This window comes from Alligator sinensis, unplaced genomic scaffold (assembly GCF_000455745.1).
Source record: "Alligator sinensis unplaced genomic scaffold, ASM45574v1 scaffold989_2, whole genome shotgun sequence".
NCBI classification, from domain to species: Eukaryota; Metazoa; Chordata; order Crocodylia; family Alligatoridae; genus Alligator; species Alligator sinensis.
The window spans coordinates 83,323-95,528 of NW_005842162.1; positions in this window are offsets into that span (position 1 = coordinate 83,323).

Sequence of the window (12,206 nt, forward strand, 5' to 3'; positions counted from 1 at the left end):
CCTGCCCCCCGTGCCCATCGCCTAAGCAGTGTGTGTGGCCATCATGGGGTGCACCAACACCCCCGTGCACCCCCTACGCATTGCCACTGCTGCCCAGTCCCAGTGTCCTGGCACTCAAAAAAACCCCAAACTGCACTCACTGGCTGTAGCAGTAGCCATCAGGGCCCCTGGGGCCTCATGACAGAGCCCCCCCTGCATGGTGTGGGGCAGTGGGGAGTGGCCCCACACACCTGGCACCCATGCTGCCACTGTCAGATCGCTTGGGTGTTGCATGGCTTGAAAGGGCACCAAGTGGCACTGCAAGCTGTGTGGGAGCTCAGGGCAGCTCCAGCTGTCACCCAGAACCTGGCACCACTCAGCCGTAGCAGCCCTGAGCTCCCAGAGGGTGTGTGGCACCACATGGCACCTTGCTGAGCTGTGCTGCACCTGCGCAATGTGACAGCTGCAGCTCAGGTACCAGGTGGCCATGGCTGATCTTCACTCCCCCCGCTGCCCCCACCATGCATGGGGGCTCTGCCATGGGGCCCCAGTGGCCCCAATGGCTGCTGCTACAGCCAGTGAGTGAGGGGTTTTTTTCTTTTTTTTTATAGCCAGGATGCTGGGGCTGGGAAAAGGAACAATCAGGTGGGCTGGGGGAGTGATCAGGGGCTGGGACTGGGCAGGGCAGAGATCAGGGGGGCTGGGGCAGCGAGTGGGGGATAGGGCCAGGTGGGGGACACGTGGGCCCTGCGGGGGGGGGGAAGGGGGACCCACCCCTCCTGAGCAGCTCCCCAATACACCCACCCCCACAGTCCCCCCACAATCCACCCACAAACCCCACACCCCAAGCAACCCCCACAAACCCCTCACCCACATACCTGGCCCTGTGGGTCAGGAATGAGGGGACTGGGGTGTGGGCCAGGCTGTGGGTTGAGTGAGGGGCAAGGGCAGGGGCAGGGCATTGACATATGAGTGCTGCTCAGCACTGCACATCCTGGTGAGTGAAGTGGGTAGGGGCAGCTCTGATTTTTCTATGACAAAAGAGCCAGAAGTCAATGCCAAACTGTATAGATATTTAGAATTTATTTTATTATGATGATGGAGGCACTGGTAAGCTTCCACATTGCTTTAAAATTATAAATATATCAATAAAACATTGCCTAATTTATTTGATCTCTCTCTCCCTCTCATTCATATATATAGATAGATAGATAGATAGATACGTATATATATATATATAATCTAGTGGTCTTTTGTTTTACTTGTGGAAGAACATGGATTTGGGGATATTTTAAAGAGTGACTTTGGGATTTTTTTTTATCAAGGAGTTTGCAGTTTTTAAATAGGCAACACCGGAATTCCTGTTAGGGAGGCAAGTGGCAGGACCCAGGCAGAGAAGCCTGCTCAGAGCTGGCACCCAGGACCCAGCTGGAGGTGGATAACAGTTCAAAGCAGGCCACCACATGGGAATATCTTCTGGGTGATAGCTGCCCAGATGGCCAGGCAGTGGCACACACAGCAGTAATGCCACACAAAGTCCATCTGTGCAGACACAGCCCACTGGCAGCTGGCTCAGAGGTGTAGATGCCTCTAATGGCCATGCTGTCCCCATCTGGGTCTGGCAGGCGTGCAGCCTTGGAGCCACGTGCTTTCGCAGGTGGCAGCAGGTCACAGCCAGGCAGCAGCCCCCACTGCCAGACTGCTGCAGTGGGTAGAGGGGACAGGGAACTCAGGGCTGCTTCAGCAGTCCATCTGGCACAAGGGGTAGTGTCCCCAGGTACCAATTGGCTGGGCCCCAGAAGCTTGTGAGAGCAAGTAGCCCTGAGCTACTTGCCAGAGAAGCTTTTTATACTGTTGGGGCTGGAACAGGGAAGGTTTTTACACCTGTGCTAGCCCCAGGCTCTAGCTCCCCCTGGCTCCAGATCCAGGAAGAGCCAGGCAGAGTTATTTTGCCCCAAGTGGCACAATTTGGCCCACACTGAAGTGCATGTCTGGGCACATGCGCTGAGGCAAAAAGCCCTGGCTCAAATTTGTGCTGCTTCTATTTGAGCTGCTGCAAGCGCAAGTGCCTGCGTGTATGGACATGCCCTAAGGTGCCACCCTGCCCTGCCTTCTGCCACATAGCAAGTGGAAGCTAAGCATGGTGTTTTACCCTCCAGTGAAAGAGGGCTAAGATACTGCAGTGGTGCCCTACCTCCTTGTAACATATTGCTGTTTGTTCATTCATAGATTGTAAGGCCAGAAGGGACCTCGGAAGATCATTGGGTCCAGCCCTCTGCATGAAGCAGGAAAGATACCTGGGGGTCAGGTGACCCCAGCAAGGTGACCATACAGTCTCCTCTTGAAGATTTCCAGGGTAGGGGATTGTACCACCTCTGGAGGGAGCTTATTCCACAGTCTGGACACCCTGCCTGCGAAGAAGTTTTTCATAATGTTGAGCCTGAATCGATCTTGCAGGAGTTTGTGGCCATTACTCTTAGTTTTCCCCTCAGGTGCCCTGGTGAACAGTTGCTCACTGAGCCCTTGATGTACTCCCCTAGTGTAGCAGTAAGCTGCTACCAGGTCCCCTCTAAGTCTTCTTTTCCTCAGGCTGAAGAGTCCCAGATCCCTCAGCCTTTCCCCGTATGGCTTGCCTTTTAAGACTCTGATCATATGGGTGGCTCTTCTTTGGACTCTCTCAAGCTTGTCCACATCCTTGTTAAAGTGTGGTTCCCAGAACTGGGTGCAGTACTCCAGGTGCAATCTCACCAGTGCTGAGTAGAGCGGAAGAATCACCTCCTTGGCTTTGCTGGAGATCCATCAATTGATGCATGCCAGAGTATTATTTGCCCTATTGGCTACAGCATCACACTGCCAGCTCATATTCATACTGTGGTCTATTATTACCCCTAGGTCCCTTTCATTTGTGGTGCTAGTCAGTTTGGTGCTGCCCAGCCTGTAGGTGTGTTCGTGGTTGCTCGTCCAGACGTGGAGCACTTTACATTTCTCAGTGTTGAACTTCATCAGGTTCCAATCCGCCCAACTTGCTAGCCTGTCTAGGTCTGCCTGTAGCTGTAGCCTATCTTCAGGCATGACCACGCTTCCCCATAACTTGGTGTTATCCACGAACTTGGACTTGAACTTGGCCAGTGAACTCTTCACCCCCACCACCTCTTCATGTGCCCTTAGAATGTTGCTTTTCTGAGCCACTCAAACCTCACTCAATTTCTGCCTTTCCTTATTGTGAATTATCTTGGGTGCCTCTAAAAGGCATGCTGGTATACAAAGAGTTGAGCCCAGCGCACATGCTATGCTGTTTTACCTGACAAAAGCTACACAGGATCAAACTGGATAGGGATCCCACAGTGGCCACATGGAGTCAACCAAGGCACCAACCTGGGAGTCCACCACACAGATAGGGTCTAGTACAGCAGCTGATAGGGCAAGATGGGCCTTGGGGGGGAGAAGGGGAAGCAGGAATATCCTAGAGCCAGTGCAGAGCTAGCAGGTCACTGCTATATCTGTCCCATGCTATTTCTGAGCTGGGTTAACCCTCCTCATGCAGCAAAGGAATACTTTGGAAACTTTGGATGAGCAAAATGCAGTCTCCTGCTCTTTGCCTGGCACCAGGCCAGCCTGCCTTCCCAAGTTCAGAGACATGAAATAACATCTCAGGAATATTGCTGATCTTGGGCACAATGTTGTGTATCTCCATTCATGTGTTAAATAGCAAAGGAAATTAAGCAAATGCAATAATTTCCCTTGGTTTCAAGCCAAGCCAAATGGTCTGTGTTTGGCCTCAAAGTCTGCTGGACTGGGGACACATTCAAAGGGAGCATGTTTGATTTGTTTTGGATTGACACAGTCTTAAAAGGAGGATGCAGTCTAGTGTAATGCAGTATATTAATGATAAATTGATTAAACATTAGCTTTCTGAATGGGAACATGTGTTCTTCTAGGACTGGATTGTAGATGATGGTTCTCAGTCACCCCTATACAGTGAAATACAGGTCACATCTCCACCAGGGCTGGCTATTCACCATACTTCTACAAGTCAATCTATCTGTATTTTGTCATTTCTAAAGGGTTTTTGTTTGATTCCTTCTCCCAGGACAACTCATGTCAGATACAAAATCTGTTAGTCTGAGAGCCTCATATGCAACTAACATATCTTGGTTAGATGAGGTGCAAGGAGAGGGAGTCACACAGGTCACACAGCAATTCATTTCCTGGAAAGCAAAACTGATTGAGAATCTTTGTAGTGACTTGAAATTACGTTAGAAAAAGCATTGCAATTACTGTCTGCCAGCAACTGAGCATGGTGCAGGATGGAGCAAATTGTCTTGGGCAAGTTCAGCCACTGAAACGTTATTCTATTTAATTGCTCAGTGGAATGGACTGTATTGTGATTTAGTAATCTGCCCTGAGTAAGGAGCAGGTGGTAACTGTGCTCCCACATATACAGAACAAGGAAGGACCGGTGGCACTAAGCAGTGTTCCAGCAACACGTTATCACCTCCTTGGAGCTGGCCCCACTCTGCTGCCTGGGTCACTGAAGAAAGAAGCCAGTGCCCCCACCCTCTTCCCTTCCTGTTTCTATACTCCTTACCCAGGGCAGGTGTGCATGTGTACATGGCAGATGGTGATGTGAAGAGGGACAGGGAGCAGTCTCAGTAGCCTGGGACCTACTGCTAATCTCCACTCACCACCAGCAAAATCTTTGGCTCTGTCCCTGGTCCTACCCTCCCTACAGGGCTCTGTCCCATGCTACAGGTAGGAGGAAAATCCTGGATCCACTGGGTGCTCCCCAAATTGCAAGACACATGCATATGAGCAGAGAACCCCACCCACCTATCATGAAGCCCAGCTCCCTTGGTTCCCTCTCACATCCTTGAGGGAGGCAGGAGTTAAGCATAGAAATAAGTGCTCATGGGGATTTCAGGCCAACAGCTATATCCAGGTAGAGACAATACCTCAGTTAGTGCATGGGACCATTTGAGGGCCCCTGTGAGGAATCAAACATCCCCATTCCCCCCCCCCCAAGCCAAGGTATTTGTATTAATGCTCTTTAATCCATTCAGAGTTCATCCATGGTAAATCTTGGTCCCTAGGCTGGCTGAAGCCTGCCCTCCCCTTGGCTGCGTCTGTGGCCCCAGCCGGCTCCCTGGGATGAACTGCAGCCCTGGATCCAGGCTGAACCTGACCACCTCCCTCCCACAGGAGCACCATGTGCTTTCTGCCAGCAGGCGTGACCTCCCTTCAGCCCTGCCCCCTATGCCAGCCAATCAGCTCAGAGGCCATGACAGCCAATCCCCTGCCCCAATGTGGGCAGGGTAGAACTTCTGCTCTGGAGTGACTTCCTTCCCCACCAATGGGTAGGTGGCCAACAGGGGTACAAACCAGTCCCAACTACCAGAGCACTCAATAAACTTCCATAGTTTCATAGTAGTTTGGGGTCAGAAGGGACTCGAACAGATCATCTAGTCTGACCCCCCGCCACTGGCAGGAGCACACACTGGGGACCAACGACCCCAGACAGGTGACTCCAAGATCCCTTTCCGCCCCTGTGCTCACAAGGGGGAAGCTCCCCAGCTTGTATGTATGTTGTAGATTCCTTCTCCCCAGGTGCAGCACCCTGCATTTATCTACATTGAACCCCATCCTATTACCATCCATCCACTTCTGTAGTCTGTCTAAATCTAATTGCAGCCTGTCTCTCCCTTCAAGTATGCCTACCTCTCCCCACATTTTGGTGTCATCGGCAAACTTGGACAACATGTTTTCCACCCCCTCGTCCAAGTTGCTGATGAAGATGTTGAACAGTGTAGGCCCCAGGACTGAGCCCTGGGGGACCCCACTATTCCCATCCCGCTGGAGTGGCCTGGTGGGCTGGATCCAGCCCCTGGGCCGTATTTTTTCCCACCCCTGAACTATACTATAACCAGCAGGAGCAATGCCAAATTGCTCAAGATTCATTGCCATGTTTTCTTGGACAGGAACCAGGACAGCTTTCCCACCACAGGTAGGGGCAATCTTGGGGATAGCACTGCCAGGCCTCGGGTCTGCGCAGATGGAGTTAGGGATCTTCTGGAAGGGCTGGATGTTTTTAAATCTGGGGGCCCTGATACCCTTCACCCACGGGTGTTGCGAGAGCTGGTGGGGGCCATTGCTGTGCCCTTGGCCTGGCTGTTCAAGCAATCATGGTCCACGGGCCAGGTGCCTGGAGATTGGAAACTAGCTAATGTGGTCCCCATTTATAAGAAAGGGAGAAAGGAGGACCCAGGAAACTATAGGCCCATAAGCCTTACATCAGTCTTGGAGAAAATCCTTGAAATAATTATCAAGGATCACATCTGTGAGGGGCCAGCAGGGGAGATCATGCCCAGGGGAAATCAACATGGGTTCATCAAAGGCAGGTCCTGCCAGACCAACCTGATGGCCTTTTATGACCAGGTAACTAAATCCCTGGATGATGGCGTTGCCATGGACGTAGTCTTTCTGGACTTTAAGAAGTCCTTTGACACTAGCTCTCACCCCATTCTCATTAATAAATTGAGCGACTGTAGCATTGATGCCTACACAGTTGGATGGGTCAAAAATTGGCTGAGGGGGCGCACCCAGAGAGTGGTGATGTACAGGTTGTACTCGACTTGGCAGGATGTGAATAGTGGGGTCCCGCAGGGCTCGGTCCTGGGGCCGACACTGTTCAACATCTTCATCAGCAACTTGGACGAGGGGGTGGAAAACATGTTGTCCAAGTTTGCCGATGACACCAAAATGTGGGGAGAGGTAGGCAATGTACAGGTTGTACTCGACTTGGCAGGATGTGAATAGTGGGGTCCCGCAGGGCTCGGTCCTGGGGCCGACACTGTTCAACATCTTCATCAGCAACTTGGACGAGGGGGTGGAAAACATGTTGTCCAAGTTTGCCGATGACACCAAAATGTGGGGAGAGGTAGGCACGCTTGAAGGGAGAGACAGGCTGCAATTAGATTTAGACAGACTACAGAAGTGGGCGGATGGTAATAGGATGGGGTTCAATGTAGATAAATGCAGGGTGCTGCACCTGGGGAGAAGGAATCCACAGCATACATACAAGCTGGGGAGCTTCCCCCTTGTGAGCACAGGGGCGGAAAGGGATCTTGGAGTCATTATTGACTTTTTGGAATCATTATTTAGACTTGTGGGGGTGAGCTGTTTGCTGGCCTCTACAATGACTACTGGGGAACTCAATGCTGCTGTCAATCCTGTCTCAAGCAGGGGGTTGGATTAGATCACCTCTGGAGGTCTCTTCCTGCCCTATTTGTTTATAACAGCAGTGGGCTAGGAGTGGGGGATTATCCCCATCCTGTGGCTACCCAGAAGCCAGCTGCCCTCTCTACCCAGCCCTTGTTCAAGGAGAGGTGGAGTGATGCTGGCCTTTCACACTGCAGCCATGCTCATGTGAGGTGGGGGCCCCATATCTTGCAGAGGAATAATAGGGAAGGGATGATGTGGCCCAGTGGTGTCAGATGGAAACATTTACAGCCAACAAGCAAGGAAATACTGGTTCTGTGTTACTCCTGCTCCTAACATGTGCACAATATAGAGTCCACGAAAACTGATTTATATGATATTTTGCATAGCTGCTGCTGCTTTATTTAATGAATTGCATTTATTTACTAAAGACATTTACATTTATATCACTGTAGCATATGATATATTTTACATGCCATAGATGCAAAACAAGAATTCCTATATGTAGGACATTGGTACTGTGAGATATTCCTGCCTTTGAAGGGGCTGTGCCCAAGAGCACATGGGTCTTTGCTAATAATACCTGAAGCACTCCCCCTGGGAGGCTAGTGACAAGTAATGTGGAAAGAAGTGCTTTTGCCAGCTGTCCCAATTTTGGATACTTGCAGAAAAATGCTTCCTTCAGCAGCTGAAGTTTCTTTGGTGTCAGAGCTATCCTGTGCCTGTACACTGAGGTCTCCAAGGGTCCTTGAGTAACCGCAGCATGTGGTGGCTGCTCTTAGTGTCTTCAACTCCATGCCTGGCAGTTCTTTTTAGTTATGCAAGTCCCTGGTGTTACACAATGACTGGTATAGCAGCTGGATTTCAATGTTGATCTGATCCTAAGTTTTGCATGCTGTGTGCTGTGAAGGGACTTTACATGGGGAAGCAAGCAGAGGTTAAAAAAAAACCTGTTCTTTCTTACTGGTTCCTGCAATGAGCATCCAGCCAGCTAAAGCCATACAAGTGTGGGGCAAGCAAAATCAGCCAATCAGGCCTCAGTGAGGTCTCAAGGCCATGGGTCTTAATCCAAGATTGTGACATGGATGATGCTGGATTTATTCTCAGCCAACTCTGTACTGAGCAGCATGAGTCAAAGGCTATGCCTATGCTGCAGCCTGCAGAGTAGTATAGAGATGCCTAAGTAGCCTAGCCCTGGCAACAGAGGACTCGGCACTGGCTAATTTACCTTGCTGCTTGGATGCACTTTGGCATCTGTGCCAGGCACTGGGTACAGATGTCATAAGAAGGATGGATATTAGGAGCACGCGGGGCTTTGCGTGGATTGTCCTGTTTCTTGAGAGTGATAGGGGATGCAGTAGCATGTCTGCCCTTGAATTCACATTCTTTGCAGTGCTCCATCAAGTCCCACTTCTGAACACTGAGCACTTTGCCCTTAGGGGCCTATAACAGGCAGTTTGGCTAAGAGCCAGGACCAAATTTCTCTTTCTTTTGAAAAATAGTATTCTTTTGTATTTTCTTTTATTTGTCACCCTGGTCATTATGAGTCCGTCTGGAAGCTATGGATGGCTCCTTCTGGACTGGATACCTGGGGCCAGCAACAACTTTGGTAGGCCTGGGGCCACGGAGCAGCATGGAGCTATGGACAGGCTGCAACACTTGTCTGAGGGCAAGCAGCAGCCCAGAGCCATGTTTGGGTGACAGCATGGGTCCAGGCATGGCAGCATGTGTCTAGGGGCACGCAGTTCCACAGAGCCATGTTTGAGTGGCAGTGTGTATCTGGGGGCAGCAGCACATATCCAGGGGTGAGCAGTGACACAGAGCCATGTGCAGTGGCACAGAGTCACATTTAGGCAACAGCATGTGTTATGGGGGCTCTCGCTGATGGTCATGTCCATTGAGGTACAGGGAGGTCATGCACCCCTACCTTCTGGTAGCCTGCCAGACTACCAGCAGGCCAGATGGAACAGTTCTGAGCCAAATCCAGGCTGTGGGCTATATGTTTGACACCCTGATCTAGTCTAAGGTCCTGTTCAAGGCAGCCTCTTCTGTCACTAAGCTACCCTAGATAAGTGTTTGTCTGGCCTACTCTTAAAAGTTTCCAAGCATGGAGATCCATTACCTCTCTAGGTTATCTCTTCTAGTGCTTAGCAACCTTCACAGTGAGAAAGTTCTTCCTAATATCCAATTTAAATTTCCCTTGTTGGAATATAAAATGGCTGCTCCATGTTCTGCTCCCTGAATTAAATTTTATCTAAATTTATCTATCTTTAAAAATAAGGAAAGACAAAATGAAATGTTATCTGGACCATTTGTCATGGAAATAAAGAAACAAAAAGAATATGCAAGACAGAAAACAGCAACAGTTCCTCTGATGAAGATATAGGCCCTCCATCAGACAAGGTGTAAAATGGTTCACCTACACTGAATGGGACTGGCATACATCTCAATCAGACCTAAGTTTGGTCCTTGGTATCTAGACCACTATGCCTGTTAAAACAGAGGTTTCCAACCTCCGGGCCTCAGCCTGGTACTGGGCCACAAAGGGTTGGCTGCCGGACTGGAAGTCTGGAAGTGACTGGCATACTGTGAACTAGCAGTCATGAAAAATGGTTGGCTGCCGGTCCACAGTATGCCAGTCACTTCTGGACTTCCGGTCTGGCAGCCAGTCCTTTGCGGTCCGCAGTATGCTGGTCATTTCTGGTCTGCAGTATGCCGGTCCGCAGTTTGCCAGTCCACAGTCTAAAAAGGTTGGGAAGCACTGTGTTAGACGAAGGTAAATTGTGGTGTACCTTGAGCTCCTCTCATTTCAGAGCTGTCTCCTTTTGAACAGATTAAAAACTCCAAGGAAACTGGGAAAGGGAATTAGCTCCTAAATTAAACCTTGTTAAATGATCATTTAAATGACTAATTCTTATTTTTGTAGATACCTTGATGTTTTTCTGTATGAGAACTGGTTTGTTTCTAATTTACTTTTTCTCTGTGGCAATTTTAGATTTGGGATCCAGTATTTGATAAACTTCACATTTTATGCATATTTTCATGTAATATTTATCTCTTAGCACTGGTTGACACACCAGGTTGCATCAGTTTAACTAAGACCAGGTGTACACCATAAAGTGTTGTCAGCATAGCTGTCTCTGATGAGAGTATGAAAAAATCACAGAACTATGCCAGCAAAAACTCTACTATAAATACAGCTGTGCCAATAGAGAAGTGCCTTTTTTAGCTTATAGATTTCATAGACATCAGGGCTGGAAGGGACCTTGTAAGATCATAGGGTCCAGCCCCCTGCCCAAGGGGCAGAAGTCAGCTAGGGTCAAAGGATCCCAGCAGGATAAACATCCAAATGTTTCTTGAAAGTGTCCAGAGTAGGTGCTTGCACCACCTCTTGGGGGAGTCTGTTCCAGGCCTTGGGGGCTCAAGCAGAAAAGAAGTTTTTCCTTATGTCCAACCTAAAATGGTCTTGCAGGAGTTTGTGACCATTGGACCTTGTCATCACCTGGGGTGCTCTGGTGAACAGGCGTTCCCCCAGATCCTGATGCACACCCCTATGTACTTCTAGGCTGCCACCAAGTCACCCCTGAGCCCATGCTTCTCCAGGCTGAAGAGTCCCATAGCTCTCAGCCTCTCTTTGTAAGGCCTGTTCTCATCGGTGACTGGTGCCTTCTAAGTCTGGGGGGGCACCAGCAGGGCATGACTGGGGGGGGGGGGTCCCTCATCGTCCAACTGGCAACAGAGGGCAAGCCAATTTCGGGGGAGGGAGGGGGAGCACTAGCACTCTCTGTGCCCCCTACCAGCCAAAGCACTCACTGTTGCGGGGGGGACCAGCACTCTCGGGGCGGCACATGTAGTTTCCTGTAGTTTGGCCTGTAGTTTCCTGGGTCTTCTTTCCTCCCTTTCTTGAAGATGGCACCACATTGGCCCTCTTCCAATCTTCAGGTACTTCACCCAAGCGGCATGAGTTCTCGAATATCCTTGCCAGTGGCTGCTCTATGATGCCTGCTAGTTCCTTTAGCACTCTTGGGTGCAATATATCTGGACCAGCTTATTTGTGGGGGTCCAGCCTCTCAAGATGCTCCCTCACCAGGTTAGCTTATGTCATTTTGGAGAGGTCTTGTGTAGTTGACAGACAAACCCCTTTGACTGACATATGGTGAATCTCCAGTAGGGGGCTCTGCTGACATAGTTGTGCTAACATACCTGAAGAGGCTTGTCTAGTGTAGACAAGTCATAAAATTGAGGGTTTTTTTTTAACTTTCTAACTAAACAGCTATACAATTCCCAGTTGGTCTTTGTATATCAGTCCAAGGCATATCTCCATTTATCTTGCATCAGTAAATTCACAGGCCTAAGCTAAAGCAATGCTCACAGTTTTAAAATGATGGAGAAGAGCAAACCAATTTTGGTTAAGTCACTGTATCTCCTGTTTGTAATAAAGGCTTTATGGCGAGAAACTAGAAGCTTTGGAAATGAGCAGTATATGAGAGGCCAGAATTCAGGTGTCTCTGAAACATTTCTTCATGTGGCAAAGCAGCAAGTTTTACCTGGCTGTACAGCCATTTAAATTCAGCACCCTTCCTCCACCCAGTACTGCTGAGAGAGCTGTGAAATGTGACTCTCACTCACCTATTCAGCCTGCCTGAAAAGTCTGCCATTGGGCATGGCTACCATGGGTTATTCACCACCTGAAGCTTACCTAAGAGTTTTGCCTGGCATGTATACCACATAGTACTGATGGATTTTGCTTTTTTGTAGTGTAAAGGCTTCTCCTGAACAGGAGGCTGCATGAAAGAGCCAGAGAGGTACACTGAATCACTATTTCCTCACCTATAGACCTACCCTGGGGTTTCTTTTGTCTGTGGCACCTGCCATTCTTTATGATACCTACAGCCCAAATGTCTTCCTGGCCTATTTAAACAAAGCTGAACTCCCAGGCTCTACACGATTGTCTGTGGTTTTCTCCCTAGGATTAAATTCCATTTTTCTGTTATGTCTCCCTTTGAGATAAA